Source organism: Lagopus leucura, unplaced genomic scaffold (genome assembly GCF_019238085.1).
Source record: "Lagopus leucura isolate 7727_CA_CO unplaced genomic scaffold, USGS_WTPT01 Super-Scaffold_100039, whole genome shotgun sequence".
In the NCBI taxonomy this organism is placed as follows: Eukaryota; Metazoa; Chordata; class Aves; order Galliformes; family Phasianidae; genus Lagopus; species Lagopus leucura.
In genome coordinates, this window is record NW_024962288.1 from 440 (window position 1) to 25,295 (window position 24,856).

General features: G+C 39.4%; 1 long non-coding RNA gene across 1 annotated transcript; it reads left to right on the forward strand.

Annotated features, from left to right (window-relative positions):
• The first annotated feature begins 5,436 nt into the window (after positions 1-5,436).
• Positions 5,437-7,638, forward strand: LOC122186779. The gene is made up of 2 exons (XR_006181184.1): positions 5,437-5,646; positions 7,356-7,638. It is a non-coding gene; the product is annotated as an uncharacterized LOC122186779 (long non-coding RNA).
• The last annotated feature ends 17,218 nt before the right edge of the window (positions 7,639-24,856 follow it).

Consider the following 24,856-nt stretch of genomic DNA (forward strand, 5'->3'; position numbering starts at 1 on the left):
TCTCCCTAATAATGTCTCACTATTGGAAAAGGAAAGATGAAGAAGTAGTACACAAAAAAGAAAGTACAGGCACACTTGTCACAGAGTCAAGTACTGACAATGAGAGCTCAGAAGTCAAAAGACAAACTGCTTGTTCTTGGACTCAAGAGTAGCTTCATTTCAGTGCTGAGATCCACAGTGCCACTATAGAATATGCCTTGGAGAACATGAAGGCCTTTCATTAGGGCCAAGCTAGAAAGGAGTGTTTGGATGATGAAAGTTAATCAGTAGTCAGACCACAATGAAAAATATTCAGATAAGGAAGGTGACAGACAATGTTTGAGTTTCCACTAGTTTGTTACTTTAAGTCACAAGGTAAGGCAAGGAAGTGCTTGAAGAGCCATCAGTTTTGCCATAACAAGAAACGTGAGGTTATTAGGATTAGGAAAGGAGCCCAAGAGATAAGGGCTAGTTATTCAAAAAGTGGGGGCTTTCATTCTCAGTTGTGCTAAATACTGTTACAATTCTCTACATTCTTGAAGAATTGGTCCTTTTTATACTTTGAACTCCTAGAATTTGGGTGAGTAGACAGCAACAATACCAATAAATGTATGAAATTTATGAAGAAAAAGATATTTCAGCTGTGGCATTTAGCTTGTTGATGGGACAGGAGTTGGAAAAGAATCATGTACCTTCTTTCTCATTGGGAAACCCACCCACAAATATTTTAATATCTCCAAACCAAAGGAGTCTTGGGGTGTGACATAGCATGTAACACCAACGAGGAAAAAAAATGAAAATAAATAGATTTATCTTTCTCGGATAAGTGAATCAGCCTAAAATGCAGATGGGCTTTGGGAATGACAAATAAGCCCATAGTCACTCATAGAAACTAACCACAGGGCTTTTACCCATTTCTTTCGGTTTCAGTGTTTCAGGCTGATCCAGTGGCTTCAGGAATTGCCAGCAGCTCACAACATCTGTGCCTTTAGTCAATGACTTCTACCAGAAGTTCAAAATGTACTTGGATCACAGTAACTTCAGGTGCTGCAGCATGTTAAGTGCACTCCAAGTGCAAGGATACCAGTAACTGTCCATCAACTGGAAGTAAATAGTGCTGATAGCATGATGTCATGCAAGGAAGAAAAGGTCTATATGGGGAGCAGTGAATGTCAGGACAGCTTATTTCCAGGCCAGCAGCATTAAACTGATATCCTGGAGTTCAATTTTCTGCAGTTCTACCGCACTGATCTGTTTCCCTTGGCTGAAGCTAGCTGTGTATCTTATGTAGGATTCTGCTTAATGCTGTATAGACTTCTAATATTTGTTGACTGTTGCTGATATATTACACACACACGTTAGTATCCTATGATTCTCTTTTTAAATTGACAATTTTGAAATAAACTTACAAGCAGAAAAGTGACTGCAAAAAGACTGCCCTAAGAACTGCTCACATCTGCTGTTGCTGGGTGATCCTTCTTTCACTTACGTTAGTTTAAATCAAATCACTGCTCTTTTCAGTGAAATTACAGTGGTACAGAAGTGACATAACTGAAAGGCCCTGAATCTTTTTTGAGGGATGCTGACTTACTTATTGACACGAAAAAGCTATAATTACTGTTAGCATTTGCAGAATTAATTAACTAATTAACTAGCAGAAGCTCTTCAAGTATTGTCAAAGTATCAGTTCTGATGCTAGGACCCTTACTGTGGGACAAGATCAGTTTTTGTCAGAGAAGCAATATTGATACTGGCTAGTTTTCAGATAACAGATTGAAGAGACAAGAGTGAATATTAGATTTCACCTACAATGAGTTCTTTAACTGGTAGTGGCATGTGAAGTACATAAAGCTGGTGAATGCTAGATCTGCTATTTAAAGTTTGAGTTACAGGTAGCCTCAAATTTGAGACTCACTGAGGTTAAAAATGGTTAGCTATATGGGACTGTTCTGAGAAACGCATGCACATACTGGGAAAGAGTTGGGATCTATTTAGTTTTCAGATGACTTTCAAGTCCTCTTATGATTTACAAGAGAATTACTGCTATGATTAGGATTAGAATTTTCAATTGATGGTATTGAAACTCATTGGGGCTGTTGCTAGGCCTATGTTACGTAGGCAAATGTGCATTAATTAGGACAGGTATCATCAGGGGCTACAAATATATGTTTGTAAGGCTGAAAGTGGTTCCTTACCTCAAGTTACCGGGAGAATCAGGAATAGCTGTAAGGTTAGGAAGAAGGCTGAGTTTTGGGTTGCATATAACTCCTTAAGGTAGGTTATGCTAAGGTTTATATTAAGCCTCCAGGTTCACAGTAGCACTCATACCATCAAGCTCACCAACTATGTTAATCTTTGGAGATGATAAAGGCCATAATGTAGCATTAAAATTACAGTAAAGGTAGAACATGGACTCACCATCAGAGGTAAATTAAATTTGGGCATGAGTCCAAAAGAAGTGGCTACATTCAGTTTACAGTAGAATCTAATGGGATAATGCAAGCTGTATTGAGTTTTAGATGGAGTTGAGATGGATTTTCTCCTTAAGATTAGCATAACAGTAAAAGTTAGGACTGAGATCATTGTTAGGGGTAGGATTCTGAGTGTCCTAGGTATACAAGTAATTGTTCGGAGAGGTATTCAAAAAGCAGACATTTACCAGCATTTACTTTTGATGCCATCAGTCACTGATGAACAATTGTGTTTATGGCTGCTGTAGATTACTAGCAAAGAGTTAAGAATGCAATTGGATTTGTAGCTTGGATTAGGTAACAGATTTGGTAGGGAAGATGAACTAAGATCAGTCTTTCATTTGTTGAGGTCAAATAAGAGACGTATGGAAAAGTAATTTTAGTTTTGGGGAGAAGGGGGATGGCTTGCTTAGGGTTATCAATGAGGAAGGCAGACCTTAGATTAAATGCCAGTAAGATGATCTTTTAAGTGTCCAGGAAGCTAGGGTTAGTGCAGGAGCTAGAAGATGAAGAGAGACTTCTTGGTCAAAGTTTTCCATGTAGTTTGTGTCAGTGTTAAAGTTTGACCTGAGCTTGTAAGGGACAGCTGAGTTTAGTCCTAAACAGAGTTTAATCCTAAAATTAGCTTGATACTATTACAAACCAGCAAGTCCTGATTAGTTTGGTGACTTGCACCCTTTTAGCAATTCCTATTATGCATGGCACCAACATCATCATGATTTTAACCATAAAAGACAGTCAATCATCCATGCTAAATGGAACACCTTTCAGGAAACAGTTTGACACATGCAGGATAATCTGATAAATATATATATAGGTCACTCTCCATTGGATGCCATGTGCTGTAAATAAGACTATATAGAAAATTTAGATATCTGAAGCATGTTTGCACATTTCTTTTCTAGGAATAGGCTTTAAAGATTTTAGATATCTTTTCGTCCCTAGCGAATCCTAAAGACTTGTCCCAGGAGAGAACAAAGGATTTGCATATTGCATACAGCATGCTTATGGGACCCATTCTTTCTGCTTGATTTCTCTTCAGTCTGTTCTGTTTTCTCACCACTTTGTACCAAACCAGTAGATTAACTAGATCAAAGACTGAGTATATAAGGAAAAATGGGGAAGAGGTGGAGAATCATTCCTTTAGAAATCACAGTTCAAAATGGTGGATGCAGCATTTGGTAGAGTATGAATCTTTTCCCATTATTCCCACACGAAAAAGATTACAATGGATGTGTACCTCTGATCTTACTGGGCAATGCTCTGGGCACTCACAACTGTGTGCAAATTATTCCTACAAAGAATTTTCCATGCTAACCTGATATAAGAACTGCAGGTGGAGAAGGATGGGACATTTCTGGGTGGGATCTTGTTGGAGAGTCAGAAATGTAAGGCTATGGGCTCACAGCCAGACTGCTACTGAAATAATAATAATAATAATAATAATAATAACAACAACAATAAAACACTGCCTGCATTCTACGCTGGTCTTCAGAAGACTCAGATCTTTGGTCTCAACTCTGCCTGTCTGAAGGATCAGTTGCTGCTAAAGAAAACACTCCTTGCTTACATATCTAGATAGCTTTACTTCATCTAATTGGAATCTTTGGGTATCTCTAATTTGTGTTTTATGGATCTCTTTATGTCTTCTTTCAAAACAGTTCAAGCTGCAGCAAGTCAGCAGGGCTGATACCCATCTCATCTGGACAATGTGGTGCAGATGACACAATTACCTCATGTATTCAGGCAGACTAGGTGTAATATGTCTGTAAATAATTCATGACCAGGCTTTGTGAGGAAGCCATGTAAACAGGAAGATGCAGCCAGCCCTGTGGCTCCTATTCAGAGGCCACACATTCCACCTGCACAAAACATTCAAAACTCCTTTTCAATGTTCATATTAGGAGCAGTTTGCATTTCACTGGAATGAAAGTGTATTGACACAGCTAATAAAAAGTTTCCCTCCAGTTTTGTGACCAAAAAGCTTCAACAGAGACAATCCAGTGGAACAAATAGGGAAGTGGCTGTACCTTTGCAAGTAACATGGAAAAACACAATGAACTGACAAGGATGAAATGAGAACAAGTTCCATCTAACGTTGTGAAAGGCCAACAATTCAGGGCATGCCCTAATTCTCTAGAGTCCATTGAGGCTGCACACAGCCAACTAATATGAGCAGCTTGAGTTTCAAGCATCAGCTGTCAGATGATGGCTAAAACGATCCATATACAGAATATGCATATTCTTTTCCCTCACCAGTGTAAAATCATAAAAGTGCACTTCACTTATTAATCCCAATACTTCAGGCATCACAGGGAAAAACAAAACAAAACAAAACAAAAAAACCTACAGCATTATGAATTATACATGGAGTGAAAACCAAGCCTTCAAACTTGTAGAAGACAAAGAATTTGAACGACCGTCTAAAATGAAATCTATTTGGGAGGAGCCTATGGGAGGAAAAACCAGGTAGCATCTATGCATAAATAATTTCTTCTGGCTTGCTAACTCTTGTTCAAAGCTCAGACTGATGTCAGTGTAAGATTACAACTAACTGGCTCATCAAAAATCAAACCCATTTTTGAGGGTTATAAATATTACAAATGCTATCTGAGTTTATCCTAACGGTTAGATGACATAGCACTTAGAGTATCATTAATAGCATGTCTGCGTTAGTTACTAATCTGATTTTTTCAAAATGGGAGTTAGATGCCCATGCTGAGTAAGACACGTAGTTTCCATTCACGCTGTCATTTTCCTTTGAAATTGGGTTCTCGTTGGGTTGGTTTCTGTTTTTTTCCGATCTTATTCCCTGTTCAAACCATTTTTTTCCACGTGAGGGCGCCAAAGGTCCAGCTTCATAACGGCAGTGCCCCAGTTTGCAAGCCGTGCTGCTCAGAAGGCACACGCACAAAAATGCAACCAACCATCCAAAAAAAAAAAAAAAAAAAAAAAAAAAACACCAACCAACCAACCAACCAAAAAAAGACATTTTTGGATCACTAAAACACAAATTATTTACAGTTCCATATACTAACATTATGATATTTTCACTGCTAGAGGTGGAAAGAGACTATTATCATCGAGAACATAACAGACAGCAATGTGTTGTTTACTGCCTTGGGTCAGAAGATGCCCAGAAGCTCATCCAGAGGAAGATCATATCTACTTCTCTGTAGACATCCTTTGCACACAGGTGAGTAGATAGGCACATGGGTTACACCATCAAGCTAAGCAGAGACCTGAAGATTGTGCTTTTATTTGCCTCCATCAGATGTGATCTAGTCCTTCTTGATCCGTGTGTCTGAATTCATAGCTAGCATTTATCTCACTTTAGTTCCATGGGTTAATATTTAATTCAGCAGCAGATTTGGTGAACTCCTGGAGTTAAAGAGTTCATTTCATCTGAGTTATCTTTCTCTTCCCTTTGTCTTCGAATTTTCAAAGAAGGGTTTTTTGTGTGTTAATCTAAGCAGACTTTTAAAATTTTTTTGAAGATCTTTAAGTGGAGTGTCTACTTTCTGTCTCTTCTTCGCAATTGAATTGTCATTCAAGCTGTAAATTACTTGCTAAACCCAAGAGGTAACAAAAGCAATATTCCATTGATGTCATAAGAGAAGCCACTTTTCATAGCTAAATCACATATGACTAATATATTTGTCATGCTAATGTGCTGGGTCGTATTTTAAATGTTTCTAATGATGTTCCGTAACTATTTATATGACTACTACTTAAGAATAATCTGGCAGTTCAGTTGAAACACTTACGTTCTGTTTGAGTTGGAAGCCTACCTCCCACTGTGAGTTCAGATGTTTTAAACACCTGTCCTGGAATTTTTCAGTTCTTTTTGGTGATGTCTCTAACGATGCTACTGAAATGAGAAGGCAGCAAGACAGGATGTGTTAATTATTACACATGAAAAATCAGAGCCTGAATCAAGGCTTGCTTTAAACTGTGGCTCCTTTCGGTGATGATTTCTTTGCTAACATTTTTCATTTACTGTGAACAGTTCCATTTATTACCTGCACCTACTTCCTGAGCTAGGTACAGGTATACATCCCAGATAATCCGCTCCCTGCTAATTCATGCTATTATGGTTCGAGCTGCCATCTAGTCAAGGACAAATGAGGTCAGCATGTGGAAGAGAAGTTTCCCCTTTCCTTGTGAGGCCTACTCAGTTGCCTATCCTATAGAAATGCAGTCTGACTAAGACAGCTTAATTTCCCACCCACTAGTTGAGACACTGAAGATAGTCACCTGAATTCCCAGTTCTCACAAAAGTGAGACAAGGAAAGCTGGCAGAAGATTATGAGTATAAATCCTTCCAGAACTGAAATGCACATGGGCCCCATCTAAATGTGCTTATATGTCCTTTGACGGGTGGGAGGGTTGTCTGCATTTCTGACTAAGCAAGGGATCTCTAGCATGTCTGTGCTTATGTATGATGATGAAAAAGTGTGAAAGTAGGTGGCAAGGGAGGGAACGAGCTAAATTGTCAGAAAATCCTGAACTGTCTTGGGTCTCCTGGATTGAGAAAAGTGAGATACTCAAAGAACACGTCCTGGCATACTGCACACAGGGCAATTAGGACAGCTCTGTTAACAGTGGCTGCATCTAGGATATTGATTACAGGGAGAACAAAAGGAGAAGCACAACCTTGCCCCCATTACATGACATGGAAACCACAGAGCAACAAATGAGGCCAGAGGGAAAGCTGCATTTCCTTAAACCCACATATTCTTTCTCTGCAGTGTCAATATAGTCAGCATTCCCTTTAACTTCAGTATTGATCAATGAGTTGTACCCACTCACTAATTTAAATTGAGTTGTTGTCGGTGACACATCAGCATGTATGAAAAGAAGACAAGATTTTCAGAAGGTTGTATATCTGATTTGCACATACAGTTACGAAGGCCACAAACCAGCAGCACTTACCATCACTGGGGACTTGTGACGTGACACACTTGCTAACCAAATGGCATGGGAGAACCAAACCTGAAGCAAATATCTATCGGACACCTTGCTTGGAGAACATTTGGAAGACTGTGACTCAGGGAAAAAAAAAGAAAAAAGTGAAGCTCTGTAAACAAAAGACACTGTCATCCATACCAGGATCTAAATACATAACCAAAAAGTTTCTTCTTGTAATTATAGATGTAATAAAAGATGAAATCCTTTATCAATATAATATGGCTGCTTGCTTACAGTAAACTGCACAAAATCCTTCATGATAAAAGAATTGCTTCATTCTTAGCATACAAAGTGATATATCTTTTCATTTCTAAACTTTAACAATTGATTCCTACATAAAGTGGTACTTGATCTCATAATAACAGATAGACACTTAACTTTTAGTGGAATCCTGTCCAAATCTCTTTCAGATCAGTAAGTTTTGATTGTGTTTTATGCATTATCTTTACAGGAAATTCCAAATGCTTGCAATGGTTTCATAGACTTGTCATACTAAATCATAGTCCTGGAAATTTAGAAATAAGTTTAACACAGGCATATGGTTAACTAACATTTTACTAAAAATAATAAAAAAGCAGAAGGAGAAAGAGGAAAAAACATGGAACTACTACTTTCCTTCTGCACCAGCTAATTCAAACAAAGCCAAAACACAACCAAGTCATCTGGATGTAAATAACTTAATTGCTCTCTGCCCTTTAGTATTGGTCACCCTGATGGGAAAGTCCCTGAGTAAAGTGATTTTCACCTATCGGAAGAGATGAGTGCAGTAGCATTGCTCTATGAAGATACCACAAGCTGGCTCACATTGTTGCAGAACAGTGAGATCTAAGGAGACAGAGATCCACAATTGCAAGAAAACAATGAGCACACTGGTTTCATAAGCAGTGAAATCCCCTGAAATTTTATTGCTTGCATTCAGAAGCTGAGAAAGCAGAAGTCTTTTGGGGATTGTATGTGCATTTGCACAAATCTATTTTGTCTCCTTTATGCTGAGAGCCATCCAGCTAGCAGAACAACTAGCAGTACAGCTGCTTTTTGAGGCAATAGGAGGCTGCAGTCATGTAACGTGAGTTTGCCTCAGCTTGATACAACAATTTCTAGGCTATGCTGGAACAGAACACACACTGCAGTGCCATCCAACCAAGGATAGGGCTCGGAATGAGGCAGAGAGTGGGAACGGTTTATGTCAAAAAAATTATTGGCTAGGCCGGTTTAGGCCAGGCTCATATTTTATCTACAACCTATAGCATGTCTTGGATGACTTTGATTATGACTCATCCCTATATTTAAATGTCCAACATACAGCATTATCAGTTTCAGCCCTCAAAAGCTTGGGTGTGTTCTCTGTTTACCACAAGCCCATGCTGATGTGTCAGTCTACAAAGTTTTTTACTCCAGGTTAAGGAAGGCAACAAAGAACAAATGAGGTCTCTTATGTGACCTCTCCTCTGACACATACCTGGAATTTACGTGTAGAACAAACTACAGCTCCTATCAGCAGATGGCAAGTTCGTTCATTTAAAGATACAGAAAACAGAAAATGAAATCCAGGTTTCTTTTCTGTTCTAATAATGCAATATATATCAATGTTTAGCATGATACGCAAATATTAAACACATCCCAGGCTTTTGTTTTCTGTGGAAACATGAGGTTGAGTCAACAAGTCCTGGGAAGAGACTGTGGTAGATGAAGGTATCCTTCTATGATAGAGCAAACCTGGCGACCTTGTTCACTGAACCTTTTGCCCAGTGATAATTCCAAGCATTTATCAGGAATGCGGCTCCCCAGAACATTAGATCATGTAAGAAGCACAAGATTTTATGCAAACTAAAAATGACATGATCTCTGCTAGCTTTCTGATCATACAGATTCATGTTTTGAAGATATTCTCTGCAATCTCATGAGCCACGACTCAAATTCAAATCACAAATCACAGTTACTTTCCTAAAGCAGTAGTGGCATATCGTCAAGGACAGGATAAGCGAAGCTGAGCCTAGAAATTACTTTTTTTTCCTAACCAGGATGTCACTCAAAATTGCCCTGACTAGTGAGACTGAATTAGAATGATCTCATTCAGAGATCCCATAAAAAAGTGATGACATACACTTTTTCCATCATTCTACCAACATCTCCATACTTTGATGAGAAAACAGGAAACACGTTTATTTTTTTAATGACCACAACAGACAGGATAATGTTATGATTCCCACAGTTAACACATATGGAACTTTAGAACAAATAGGACGGAGAAAACAGCACTTGAATCTTCATCAAAAATAAACATCATATCTAAAAGGGTAAGAAATAACTTGCAGCCTCAAGCTTTCAAATTACCAAGGAGATAACAAAAGTGCTGTTAACAGCACTGTGAATGTGGCAGACACACAAATATTCACACATGCACATGGTATCTCTGTTTTAGAGTAGCGTAAAGTAAAACCTAAAATGTCATAACAGGGATATGGGGCCAGCTTGTCAATGAAAATTACCATCAACACGACAAAGGTGGTAGAGATAAAGAGCTCTGCCCTTTGCAAGGTTGGGGATGGTTTTGGTTAATGGTTTGACATAGCACCCTATGATGGAGCACCTTTGCACTCTGATAATACTCCAATTTCTTAATAAATATTTAGTCTGTAGAACAGTGCTTTGCTGAGGGCCAGTTTCACCTGAGCACCAAATGGATCTGGGCTTTCCATCACATGCCCTGTGATTTAAATACAATGTCATAATCTCTCCAGGCACACAGTTCTAATGTCAAGTCAGAAACATTCCATGAATGCTGCAAAAGCAATATAGATTAGTTCAACATTACTTCTAATTATAGCACAGTGCTATGTACATAATTTAATTGCACCATGTGTACTCATGGTTAGAGGCATACAAGGAAATAAAGCCTTCCAGAGAGAACAGAAGACAGAAGAGCAGAGGAAGAATACATGTGTATGCGTGTATGTTTTTGCAAGTGAATTCAGTGCCAATTACCACTAAACTGAAGTAAAGAGCTAGTTTTAGCAAACATGTCTGTACCACAAGACATAAATCAAGTGCATACAATGCCTAACAGGTGGACACAGTTCACAGTTTGTGTAAGCCACTTCCTTGGCAAGAAGCTACTCTGGATTTTTGCCCAGGGGCCAGGTGCTCCTCACTGACTGACAGGCCTAACCTCACAGCACTTTCCCCATCAGCACACTGCTATGTATTTTACATTAGGAAGGAAAATTAACCCTAAGAAAGATGCAGCACAGGCAGGAATATTCTTGGAAAAACAGCACTGGTGTGCTCAGTAAGCTCAATTCCCAGTGCAGCATTAGCAGAAATTCCCTATGGAACATTTCACTTTTGCTGGCCATTTACAAACATTTCCATACGGACTGATTCTGTTTATTCTGCTGGGCTCCTAGCTTTTCTCTCTGCTGTCCAGTGATGTACCAGTGGATCTCCCAGGGGACTCTACATTTTATTCACATTCTTAGCTCTTCCAATTTTGTTTTATTTTTTTCTAGTCCAACATTGCATGCCCTAAAGTCAATAGACCCAGAGCTTGGTAACAGTAATTTGAGGTAACTGAAGTATTACTAAAACAAATTATTGAGTGAGTATTTATATGAGAATTCATGTAGTGTTAGCAAGACACTTCATCATGAAGTTTAAATGAAATTCTCTCCCACTCATTCCCAGTTTCCTTCAAGTCCAGATCCCAGACCTTCTGTATCTTTCTGATTGACTTTCTGCCAGGATTCTTGCTCTGAACTTTCATTCCTACCCAGGGAGGATCTGCACTGAGAAGGACACTGGCAAAATAGCTGAACAGCAGCACCAGGCAGTGTCATGACACAAAAATAAAATAATTTGACAGAAGAAGCAATATTTACACAGTATTTACACAGTGCTGTGCCAGACAAATTAGATTAGCTGATTCTGTAATTAGCCCATATATAGCACTTCACCAATGCAATGATGCTTTCTCTTCCAGCAATAAAGTCAGACTGATGAAGATAACACCAGTATTCCTGCGGAGCGCTGATATTTTGCTTTTACCTTGCTGTTTTACCTTGGAGTAATTTACAAAGAATAATAGCAGTATGTGAGCTTTATACAGTTCCAAGTCAATCAGAATTAAATGCTACTTTTCTTCTAAAGCCTACAGGACAGATCAGATTTTCAGCTGTTTCTCTCATACTTGTAAAAAATTTGCACAGCTAACATACTCCCAAATTTGCATTTTTCATGTTTCCAGCATTTCAAAAGAATTGCAATGTATCCGAAGAAAGCAGATCCTTCTCACAGAAATAATGTTGTTAAAATCCCACGTTTCTATCAAAAATATATTAGAGAGGATTTCTTAGTTGTTGTTTTGCTTTTAGTAGTCCTGGCTGTAGGGGCTCCTTTCTGGAATCAGCAGTGGTCTGCTGCCTGTGAGGTAGAATATGAGACTCAGATGACTTAGTACTGTAAATTGCATCTTGAGATGTGCTATAGAGAAGCAAGTAAAGGCAATGCAGTCATGAACTGCTCCATTCACTGTCATAATAACAAATAATATGTAACAATAGTTGCATGGTTGGAACCTAACAGGGTTTAGACAACCAGAGACACAATAGAATCTGAAGGCCAGATTTTAGATCTAATAGTCCAGATATGACTATATTCATGAGCATGACCTATTTTACCTGTACCAAATACTCACTGCTCCCAGTGGCTGACATTAGCATATGCTTCTTGTGTAGCAGCACTAAAACCAGCCATTTAAACTAGCTTATCATGCTCAGGCTTCAAAATTTGAGACTATATTCCTTTCAAAGTCTTTTAAGCCATGTCTAAATCAGAAAAGTCTACAGTTACTAAAATATATGGAAACATTACAAACAATTTGTAAAAAAATAAAAAATAAAATAAAATAAAATAAAATAAAATAAAATAAAAAGCAAACAGAGAGCAGATGGGGAAAATATTTTTGCCAATCACTGCTTTTGACTGCAGTGAGAAATGTAACTGAGAGGAAGGACACAAATGAAATAGAATCATTTCCAGACCCTGGTGTGTCTGAGAGGTGGAAGGCTCGGCACTGGATAATCACTCACTTGCAAGTTTTCCTGTCTAAGAGGTGATAATGAGACTTCATTCGCCATGCAAGCACCAGCTTGATTTGCACGTGTCTAAGCTGCCTTGTTACACATTCTGTCTTGTGCATGGAAAAGCTGTTCTGCATTGTTATTTTGCTCTTCATGTAGAGAACACTGTAACTATTCAAATGTTCACAGAAACTTCCTATTCAAGTAACTAAGAATGAAACAATACTATGCTACAGAAGAAATTGGTTACAATATAAGAAAATTCGGTCAGGATGTCTTAAACTGAAAGTTCAGCAACATTTGCAGCCTCATAGGACTTCTGCAATTCCTCCTCTTAAAGCCATGCCTGCATCTCAGCCCTGATTTTTCTTACTAATGGGATGAACTCAGCCATAAGCAGAGCTATCAGCAGCACTGGGAATTAAATTGGTAAATGACATTCTCTCTGACCTTTCAGCTGATCTTTATATGACTTAATTTCATGCAAGAAACTTACAGAATCATCAAAAAATGTCCCTGGCTTTTACCATTACAGTACAGATTTTACTCGTGTGTGGAAATCTTGATTTTCATAAACCCAGTTGAAAACATTTCCTTGTCTCTTTATTCAGATTTAAGAGGACTTCTTTCCTTTCCTCTCAGCAGGAAAGGCTTCCTCTCTTTGCTCATTTCTGTATTCATTTATTCTTGATTTCTGTTAGGTATTCTTTAGAGGAATCTTCATTTAGACAAAAGGAGCCTTATTCTGGTTTCAGCTCTTCTGTCTTATGCCTACTGGGCCAGAATTAACATGTGTAACACATCAGAAGTTCTAGCGAGCTCTCTCTCGTCACACTTATTTTATTTAACCTTCACTTTCTTTGTCCTTTCTGTGTTTCCCAAATATTTGATGAGATTAAATGCTACTGGAACAGAAGAAATAGATACTGAGAAAACTGGAGGAAGTGTGTGGGGAGAAATTGGGAGCATGGGACCATTTGTTTCTGTCTCCTCTTGGTAAAGTGCAAAATGACTTTTTCTGTGTTGTTGTCACTGCAAACCCTTCCACTGCTCACCCTTCCTGCTCACCACCTCTTCTTCATGTTGGCACTTTTGGCTTTCTTTTAAATAAAGTACATTTCAGTGCTCTAGTTTTATCCTGTACTTCATTACTTAAATTCCCAACTACCAGTTTAAGGTTTAAGTCTTTCCAGTGATGAGGCAGCAGTACATTTTTTTGGCACAGAAGAAAGAAGATATAAAGTGTTCTGATCTGATGTTAATAGGAAGCATGCTTAATTTGATACTGAAATCATTCTGTAATTTGTTCAGCAGTTTGAATGGAAAAATAATTTCCATATCAGAGGTCATTCAAATTAAATGAGGAGACTCAGATTTACTACAGCCAGCCCCTTCCATCCTTATGCACATGAGTAATGTCAATGAATTCAGCATGACTATATACAATTGCCTTGCAAGCTTAATTTGTTGATGTGACTTGGTGCATACCAAACAGAAATCTGGCCTAGGCCAGGATGTAACATATGAGGGGAATAACAAAAGTAATGCCTGCTGTTTATTATGTTGGCCCATGACACTGGAGGCAGATGTTGCTGATATGGCAGCAGAAGCTCAACATTCCCACTAAATATTCCATTGCCTTTTGATGCCATGCAACAGATGGCAGCAGAGGGGCAGACTGATAGAATGACATCTGACATGGAAGTGCATACAGAGCAAAGATGTGCAACTGAATTCCTCTATGTGGAAAAAACAGCATCCATTGACATTCATTGATGCTTGCTGAATGTTGCTGGAGACCAAACGGTGGCAGTGAGCACAGTGAGGTGGTGTGTGGTGCATTTCAGCAGTGGTGACAGTGACAGTGCATTGCCTCTGCTGGTGCAGATTTTTATAAGCATGGCATGCAAGCTCTTGTTCATCGCTGGTGAAAATGCACAGCTAGTGAAAGTGACTACACTGAAAAGAATGGTGTTTAGTAGCAGATTTCTAACAAATAATGTCATTGTGTTCTTTGTAGCTGCTGTGGTTTATATGGAAATAAATAGGAGGCATTACTTTTGGAGCAGCCTACACTGACTTCTGCCCCTCGTGAAGTGCATAGGAAGAAATGGGGCCCTGCGGGGATTTGGGTCTTTGAAGAACAAAAACAGAGCTTTATTGTAAGTCATCCGTAAAGCATCAGCCATTCACAGAATCACAGAATTGTAGGGGTTGGAAGGGACCTCCAGAGATCATCGAGTCCAACCCCCTGCCAAAGCAGGTTCCCTACACCAGGTCGCACAGGTAGGCGTCCAGGCAGGTCTTGAACATCTCCAGAGAAGGAGACTCCACCACCTCCCTGGGCAGCCTGTTCCAGTGCTCCGTCACCTCACTGTAAAGAAGTTCTTGCGCATGTTTGTGTGGAACTTCCTATGCTGCAGTTTCCAGCCGTTTCCCCTTGTCCTGTCTCCACTCACCACTGAAAAGAGTCCGGCCTCGCCATTCTGCCCCCCACACCTTAGATATTTATAGACCTGGATCAGGTCCCCTCTCAGTCTCCTTTTCTCAAGGCTGAACAGACCCAGTTCACTCAGCCTTTCTTCATAGGGGAGATGCTCCAGGTCCTTCACCATCTTCGTGGCCCTCCGCTGGACTCTTTCCAAGAGATCCCTGTCTTTTTTGTACTGGGGAGCCCAGAACTGGACGCAGTACTCCAGATGAGGTCTTACCAGGGCAGAGTAGAGGGGGAGGATCACCTCCCTCGACCTGCTGGCCACGCTCTTTTTAATGCACCCCAGTAAGCCATTGGCCTTTTTGGCCACAAGGGCACACTGCTGGCTCATGGCCAACCTGTCATCCACCAGGACACCCAGGTCCCTTTCTGCAGAGCTCCCCTCCAGCAGGTCATCCCCCAGCCTGTACTGGTGCATGGAATTATTCCTCCCCAGATGCAAGACTCTACACTTGCTTTTGTTAAACCTCATCCGGTTTTTTTCTGCCCAGCTCTCCAGCCTATCCAGGTCTTGCTGAATGGCAACACAGCCTTCAGGCGTGTCAGCCAATCCTCCCAACTTCGTATCATCGGCAAACTTGCTGAGGGTGGCCATTATCCCCTCATCAAGGTCATTGATGAAGATGTTGAACAAGACCGGACCCAGCACAGACCCCTGAGGAACACCGCTGGTTACAGGCCTCCAACCGGACTCTGCACCACCAACAACGACCCTCTGTGCTCTGCCAGTCAGCCAGTTCTCAACCCACCTCACTGTCCACTCATCTATCCCACACTTCCTCAGCTTTGTTATAAGGACGTCATGGGGGACAGTATCAAATGCCTTGCTGAAATCAAGGTAGACTACATCCACTGCTCTCCCCCCATCCACCCAGCCAGAGACAACATCATAGAAGGCTACCAGGTTGGTCAAGCACGACCTCCCCCTTGTGAACCCGTGCTGACTACTCCTGATAACCTCTTCTTCTTCCAGTTGTCTGGAGATGACATCCAGTACAAGCTGTTCCATCACCTTTCCAGGGACAGAGGTGAGGCTGACTGGCCTATAATTGCCTGGGTCTTCCTTCTTGCCCTTTTTGAAGACCGGGGTGACGTTGGCTATCTTCCAGTCTTCAGGCACCTTCCCCGTCTTCCAAGACTTCTCAAAGATGACCGAAAGCGGTTCAGCAATCACCTCTGCCAGCTCCTTCAGCACCCGTGGATGAATCCCATCGGGTCCCATGGATTTCTGAACATTGATGTTGCCTAGGCGCTCCCGGACCACCTCTTCCCTGACAGAAGGGGGGTCTTCCATTCCCCAGATCCTCTCACTAATCTCCAGGGTCTCAGATTCCCGAGGGGGAGCTTTTTCACTGAAGACAGAAGCAAAGAAGGCATTCAGTATCTCCGCCTTCTCAGCATCCCCCATTACCAGAACACCCCCGTCACTTAGCAGGGGAGCCACATTCTCCCTAGTCTTCCTTTTACTGTTAATGTACTTGAAAAAACCTTTTTTATTATCCTTTATCCCCTTTGCCAGATTTAATTCCAGGCGGGCTTTAGCCTTCCTTGTCGCATCCCTGCAGACCCTGACAACATTCCTGTATTCTTCCCAAGTAGTCAGACCCTTTTTCCACATTTCATGGGCCTTCTTCTTTCCTTTGAGTTTGTGCATGAGCTCCTTGCTCATCCACACAGGTCTCCTGCCACCCTTTCCCGATTTCTTCCTCACAGGGACGCACCGATCCTGAGCTTGGAAGAAGAGCTGCTTAAATGCTGACCAGCTCTCACAGGCCCCCTTGCCTTCCAACACCCTAGCCCCTGAGACAGCTCCAAGTAGGCCCCGAAAGAGATCGAAGTTGGCTCTCCTAAAGTCCAGGATAACAATCCTACTTTTTGCTTTACTTCTTCCACTCAGGATCTTGAACTCCACCATCTCGTGGTCACTACAACCCAAGCTGCCCCCGACCTTTACTTCCCTGACAAGCCCTTCTCTATTAGAAGAAGAATGAAGAAGAAGAAGAGAATCTTTCTCTTCTCATTCAGAAGAGAAAGATTTACCTGTGCACCTTAAGAGGCTCTTTATGCCTGACAGAAAGCAAGCAAGAAGGGGGTTTTCCCTCCTTCTCCAGGGTCTATCAGGGCTCGGGATTGCTGTCTGAACTGTCAGAAAAGTCTGAATCGTGGAGGCCCATTTCACATCTTCAAATTATTTAGGTAGCAAGACATCATGGAGCTCAATAACAGTGTAAAAGTGCAAAAAAGACTGCACAACCTACCCAAGTCAACATCCTCAGAGAAGGAAAGAGAAATAGTGTTTAGTTGTTCGTACTTTACTGTCGCCTAACACCAAGGTGCATCTAGGAGCTATAAAATTCAAATCCCATGCATATCTAAGACAAACGCTTCAGACTTCGGTAAAAACTTAAAAAACTTTTTTTTTAAAAAAAAAAAAAAGAAAAAAAAAGTACTGCGTAGCACATTACCTAAATCCAAATCAAAGTAACTTTTTTTTCTCTTTCTTTCTTTCTTTTTTTTTTTTTTTTTTTTTTTTTTTTTAATGTAATTTTCCTGGATTCCAGCATAGGAAGAAATTCTTTACTGTGAGGCTGGTGAGGCACTGGGACAGGTTGCCCAGTGAGGCTGTGAATGTCCCCTCCCTGGAAGCATTCAAGGTCAGACTGGATGGGGCTGTGAGCAGCCTGGTCTAGAGGAGGTGTCCCTGATTATAGCTGGAGGGTTGGAACGAGATGATCTTAAAGGTCACTTCCAACCCACACCATTCTATGATTCTATAGTTTTATAGTGCTGAGTCTACGTGGCAATATTTTTCTGTAGTTTGTAAAGGAAGGATAACTTTTTCATGTCTACTCTAGTCTAGTATTTTGAAAAGAAGCTTCAGATTTTTTACTTTTGGACATGTTCACACAAAGTTTTGGCCAAAATGAAGATTTCTCAAGAATACTGAACTTCTGAAAACAAAGGGTCTGTAACTGACATTTTTTATATTCTCAGTGCCATTTAATTTGTAAGAAGTGCTGCAGGAAAAACAGATCTGCCCTTTTTCCTTCCATTTTTAGTTTAAGACATTCTGTGTGCTGTGTTCTGGACCACTAGTGTTTACACCAAGTTTCATCTTCTGTGGCAAAGAATACTGACCTCCTCCTAACTTTAATCCATCATTAGCTTCCTGTTGTGTAGGATGTTACAGCATTTGCACTGTAATTTAAATGAAAGTATTTTCTGATTGCACGAATGATGCTGTCAGTTCAACAGCATTTTCATTGCTATGCTTACTTTAAATGGTTTTGTGCAAAATCAGCATGTGGGGGAAAAAAGCCCTCTATGATAATATCAATAAGATAAAAAAACCTCTGATTTCTGTTCTCTGATGGGACTGCTGCAGTCAGTTACTATTCTGTTAGAGCTGGGTGTTGTTTTCCTTGAATGTCTTTCTCCTCCAACACTGTGATCTCACAGCCTATGCACTGACCTTGTATAAATGAATATTATTTCATGGACAGCATCCAGCACTGATGCATGTAGTGGTGTAAGTCTATAGTTTCACAAATTGCTTTAAACTGATTTGCTTTAAACTGAGTTTCTGTCAAAGGAGTCAGTCCCATCTTTCTCTCAGCCTTGTCCTTACCATAAGACCTTCTATCTCCACTCACGCCAGCAGTAGCTCTCAGGGATTGTACATTGAGCCAGTCAGGAAGCAAATCTGTCTGAAAAGAGGGCCCTTCTGTTCTTTGTCTTCCGGTTAATTTTCAGCTGGATCAGCTGATCTCTTACTGTCACAAAGGAAGTGGTGAAATCATGCAGCAATGGAGAAAGGGGAAAAAGGGTAGCCTACACTTAGATTGGCATAAGTCCAACTATGAAACCACAGTCCAAGCTACATGTAGGACTAAACTTCCCTAATTACACAATTTCAGCCCCGTGAGTATAAATTACATGAAATTATATGTGCTACAATAACTACCAAGATAGCTTTACTGTTAATACAAGATGTGCAGGGAGACTGCAAATGCAAAGTTATGTGTTATGACAAAGCAATCTATTTTGTGCTAATCTGATATATAACCCTCAGAGAAATGTCTTTGGTTTATCAAATGCAGACCTCCTTTACTCTTTAGTGCTGAAGGGTTCACATGTCATTTCACAGATGCATATTAGATTACTGAAGTCAAGTCAGAGAAAATAACTAAAATTGCAGATGGAGAAAATAAAAAGCAGAAATTACAGATCAGCTTAAATGCACTTGAAGCACTGAGTATCCAAGCAATAGCTGACAAAGCACCACAATGTATCAGGTCTTCTTCCTTTCACTCATACCAACATAGGAAGTAGGCCCTGATGTATTCAATCATTTAAGCATGATCTGAATCTAAACACATGAATTTGCTCTCATTTGTTCTCAGCAAACACCTTAAGCACCTGTTGCAGTTGAAAGCCAGTGGACAACAGATTGCTGGGCTATTGCCAGTCTCTAGCAACCAAAATCAGGATCTGTGTCTTCACCGCTACTGAGACACATGGGAAAAAGCAGAGAACAGAATGAGGTAACTGAATAAATGGATGGATGCCTGATGCATAGCATGTATTTAATTTATCTAATAGAATTATTTGTATTTGATCTTTAAATTTCTGTCCCATTAGGGAGACTGGTTTTGTTGTTTTTTGTTTGTTTTTCTAGCCTTAGCTACGAAACTCATGCAAGTTTAGAAGTGCTGCCTAATTCTAGTGTCCACCTGTTCATTTTTTTAATGTATACATTGGTTGCATGACAAAAAAGGTGGGTGGCTGTTCCTGCAGGAAATCAACAAGACAAATGCAGTTAGGAAGGAGTAATTCATAAACAAATAGCTCAGGGCAAATACTTGTAATACAACATGCAAAACTTCCAGCAGCCTCTTAGCATTGCTCAAAACAACAAATTTCATAATAATAATAATTTTTCAGGGAAAAAAAGCAATTGCAAACAAATATATTTTCATATATGAAAAAAATCACTTGGAACAATCCCAATTTAATTTACCATTTCATCAAAATCTGACAAGCTTCCAATTTGCAAGTACAAAAATGTTACGTATCACGTAACATTGCATAAGTCAGGAATCACAAAAATGCTTTTTGCATAGTACTTAAAAACTAAACTGCTTAAAAATATCCCAAGTTGCACAAGATCTTTTGATTAATTAAACCGAAAACCTCAGTTCAAGAGCCCAATAAGAACCCTCAATCAAATAATCAAAAATTTTGTCAGGAAAGAACATCATGAAAATCTAATTATGTACTTTTTAGTGATTAGTTTTAAGTAGGTAGGTATGACTGAGCAATAGAAAAAAGGAAAATATAGTAAAGGAGGTGAACGAGACAGTGAAATACTGACAAAACCAACCCCTTTGCAGAGTATCTTCAGAAATTTGATGTCCTGACTTGATTATAGAATGTTTGAAATAAAGTTTGCTTCTTCCTCAGCTAAGCATTTATTATGGTGTAAACAAGTCATTTTCATTGTGATGACTCTCTGTTAAATGTAACAGTAATGGCACATTTTACAAAATCTTCTGTTTAGCTTCTATGATATAGCTTAAATATCTCCTTCCTTCTGCTCAAATACTGAATCTTTCTCATCACGCAGTTCTGCTAACCTTTGTTTTTAGTTATGAAACAAGTAGGCACATGAGGACTCCAAGGAGCAAAGCAGGTTTTGGGTGCTGCTATCTCACTGCACACTAAGACAATCTGAACAACAGCATGGTTAAAATGTTAATAGCTGACTGGAAACTTGTGTGACATTGTGGGGCCCCTTTGAGTGTGTTCTGTAAGCCAAAGACAGGAACTGTGAACTCCTGAATTCTGTTTTTGCACATGTTGACACAGCGTTCTTGGGCAAGCCACTTCAGCTGTCTATATCTCAGATACCCCATTTTCAAATGGACATAATAATACTTATCTTCTTCTGCCACACACTATGCCTCTAATTAAGTGCTTTCAAAGTTTGAGTGAATGTGTGTACAATATTATCCTTTAATCAAAGAGAATTCCACCCAGCCCTACCTAGCAATTCGGTTCCTTTGTTCCCCATGCTCAACCTAAGCCCCTCTATATTTGTCTTATGGCTTTCTGCAGTTAAGTTACCTGAGCATTTTTCTTCTAACATTATTTTTATGCTGATGGTAAAAAAAAAAAAGGAAATGCAAATGTTCCACTAGCAGTATGGATTCCTGCAGAGTGGGAACCTGGGAAATTATTTCTTCAAAGCTCATCACAAACAACCTCTATATATTTTGTCATAAGATAAATCATTTGTAGAAATCTAAGGGATTAATTATCAGCTAGAATAAATCAGCAGTGGCTTTAGAGAAATCACTAAGCTACAATGAATTATATAGGAGTAGGTGAAAGGTGATTCATGTCCGCTATACACAGACCAGAATCTGATTTCAATTACTCTGGTGGAAATCTCCATTCACCACGTTATTTTGAGTGAAGTTTCCAGAATTACTCTGCATATCTACAGATACAGTGACAGGTTTTAAATTAGCTGCTGCCATTCAATAAACTGTGCCTGGAGTCAGAGCATATTCCCTGCTCAGCAGCAGCCGTAAAAGCAGCAACATTTTAGATCCTATATGGAAACAATAGACAGAACATCATGGTACCACTGAACAAATCCCTGTCACACATCCATCTCTAATGCATTGCAGAAATCCATCACTACCATTTCTAAGATGATATGGTTGAACTACTATAAGTACAGAGGAGAGCAGGAAGGGTGATCAGCCATAGGAATTGGCTTCAGTATGAGGACAGACTTGGATATTTTGGATATTTTAACTTGATGTAGAGAACACTGAAAGGTCTGTAAAATCTTAAATAGAGAGTAAAAGGAGCACGAATAGTGAATAAGCTCTACTTCTTACAGTCCTAAAGTTAAGATGCACCCAAGTAAACTGTCAGGTCTGAAATGAAAGAGATTTTATTAATTCATTCATTTATTTTCATCCAGCTCATTGTGAAATGATTGCAAAAAGAATCCAAGGCACTAGGTGTGTAAGAGAGGCTTTAGGGGAATTTGTTGGGTAGTGGGGGCCACTGGGACTATGAAAGCAATGGTCAAGATACAGCTTCTAGGCTCAAGAAATCCAGGTAGGTGATGTACAGGGAGATGAGCACCAAAATTATTTTGGAGAACCACATTTCCATGACTAATTTCCCATGTATACCAACACTTCCACACTGCTCAGAGAAACTGAGCTGGAGTTGATTCAGCACCACAAGCACACATGCAGAAAAATAAATAAACTACAATCTTCATATAAATAATATACACAATGCGTACACAGATGAAGGGTTCATACAGGACGTGTAATTCACTGAATATCTCTCCGAGACATCAGGCCGCTTTGAAACTAAGCATGAGCGGCCATTTTTTGATGAGCCAAAAACGGGGATTTGATTCAAAATATTCTAAAGTTAGCAGAAATAACTTGACTTGTTAACTTCAGCAAATTTCAGAACGTATGCTTTAGCAAACAGATTCTCCTTTCAGAATGGAAGAAGAAGAAAGGAGAAAAATACCCTCACAAAACCAGTGAGGAAGAGGTAGGTAGGTCCACTATGAGATCGTCCTTGCTATGGCTAAAAGGCGTAATCTCAGTTTAATTAATAAACCCTGCAATCACACTGAACTTAAGTCTTATGCTACAGTGGCCTTCCCAGGGCCTTCAGCAGGGCCTTCACAGTGCCAGTAATGCTTTCTCATCCAAGAAGGAAAACAGCCAGTATGGAGTCAAACACAGCTGATGATTGTGGTTTTTTGGTATTGTGATTACACAGAGACCTTAACACCTTGGTGATACTGTGCTAGACAGTGCATAAATATAACTGCTCCAAACAATTTACAAGCACATGTAAATTAATTACATCTTCATGAAAGATGGTGAGTTTCATGGTAATTGATATGTCACTCTCCTGATAATTGGCTCCCTGACTGTTTTACAAAGTAGCAGCATTTTTGTTTGGTTTTGAAGTGCTCACTGAAGAAAAACGTTGGCAGCAGACTTTCTCTTCAAGACTGAACAGCAGTCATAAACTATTTCCTTTTTAAATATACAAAAAAAAAAAAAAAAAAAAAAAAAAAAAAAAAAAAAAAAGGAAAAAAGAAAGTAAGCTGTAAGGAACAAATTCAGCTGAAGCCTTATGCAATACAATAATACAATATCTCTAAAAATAAACAGCTTTCTGTTTAATTGCAGATCTTTGTCTTAAAAATGAAAAGCTATGCCAGCAGCTAAGAAAACAGCCAGTGTGAAGTAGAGACTTGCTATACGTCTGAGATAATTTGGAAGGAAATAAATTCATCAGTAGGTAACAACAACAAAAAAAGGTTGAAACTAAAAAAAAAAAAAAACCTAACAAACAAAAATACACTTTACCGTATCAAAATGATTTTTCTGTAGCTAAAAAAAACTATTTCAAAAAAGAGTAAAAAACTCTAATTTTAGTGAAAACTTTTTTCTTAACATTTTATTCATTCCAGTCACAAGTGGTATCCCATTAAAAAAGCCTAACATAGTAATGCTTCAACACAGAAATGCTGACAGTAAAGCTATAAAATGTGGATGTAGATCACACACAATATAAACAAAAAGGCACATTACACAGTAGTGCAAGCATTGCTCAGATAGCATCCCACTGATTCCATGGTTGTGTTCTGCCTCAGAATTTGCTGAAGAAATGAAGTGATAATGAGACTTTTGAAGCAAGCAAAGGAGTCACAGTTCAATCATTAACTTTCAAGTTATCAGCTTTCTCCTTCAGCCACAGGGTGGGGGCGCAGCTTTGGTGATGCTGATTTTTCCCTAACAGAATATTGCTATTTAACCTGCTAGGATCTTTCAGCTGATAGTCTTGCCACTTGTCCTAGGCAGAAAAGTCATTGGTTTCAAAAAATACAGCAATGGGAGACACACTAAACTAAAAAAAAAATGACAAAGCTATAGAGAATAGAATAAAAGGTTAAATATAATAAACTTGAAGTAAAAATAGTGGGTTTAGTTTACTCTGACCTGTTCTGAAGTCTTTGCTTCACTGTCCTTGTCTCAGGCCTGTGCTGAGATGCTCTTCCACGTCCTATGGTGATCATACAGCTCGTATCTGTGCAAAACCCAGAATTATCTCCCACTGTTCTCCAGGTTTTTCCCTCCAACTTCCTACAGTTAAGTATACATGAGCTTTCCAATACTTTTTGTCCTGTTTTGAGCAATCGTGTTTCTGACTGACTTAGAGTGAAGGCAACATTTCTCACTGATAAGGTTGAAGAAATAAAGTGGTATTACAACATATCACGAGTCATGTTTATGGAAGTGCAAACTGCCCACCTTGACCTGAAACTACATCAAAAGGAGACCTGGGAAGCTGATAAATCATTATTACTTGATACAGACAGTGTCCACATCTAGGACTGAAAATATCTGATATTCCCTATGAAGCAGACATGAAGCCTGCTGCCACTATAACCTAAGCTGTAGAGCTGGGTTTTCATTTCATGCAATATGATACTCATGAAGATTAAATCAGTATTCAGGATGACAATTGTGTATGTTGAACTCCATCATTTTCTCTTAAATAGAAAACTTAATGCTTTGAAGACAGAGATTAGTCATGACAGAAAAACATCACTGTCAAGTTAAAATGTCCTTAAAATACCCAAAGAGGTATTTTGTTTTAGCCTGAGGAAAATTATGATTTATTACATTATTTATGTTCATGTTTAAGGTAATAGAAAATCGTCTCTGTCTTTACACCACTTAAAGGTTCACATCATTATCTTTCTAAAAATTTTCTGTTGAAACATTTTTTCTACTTAATTC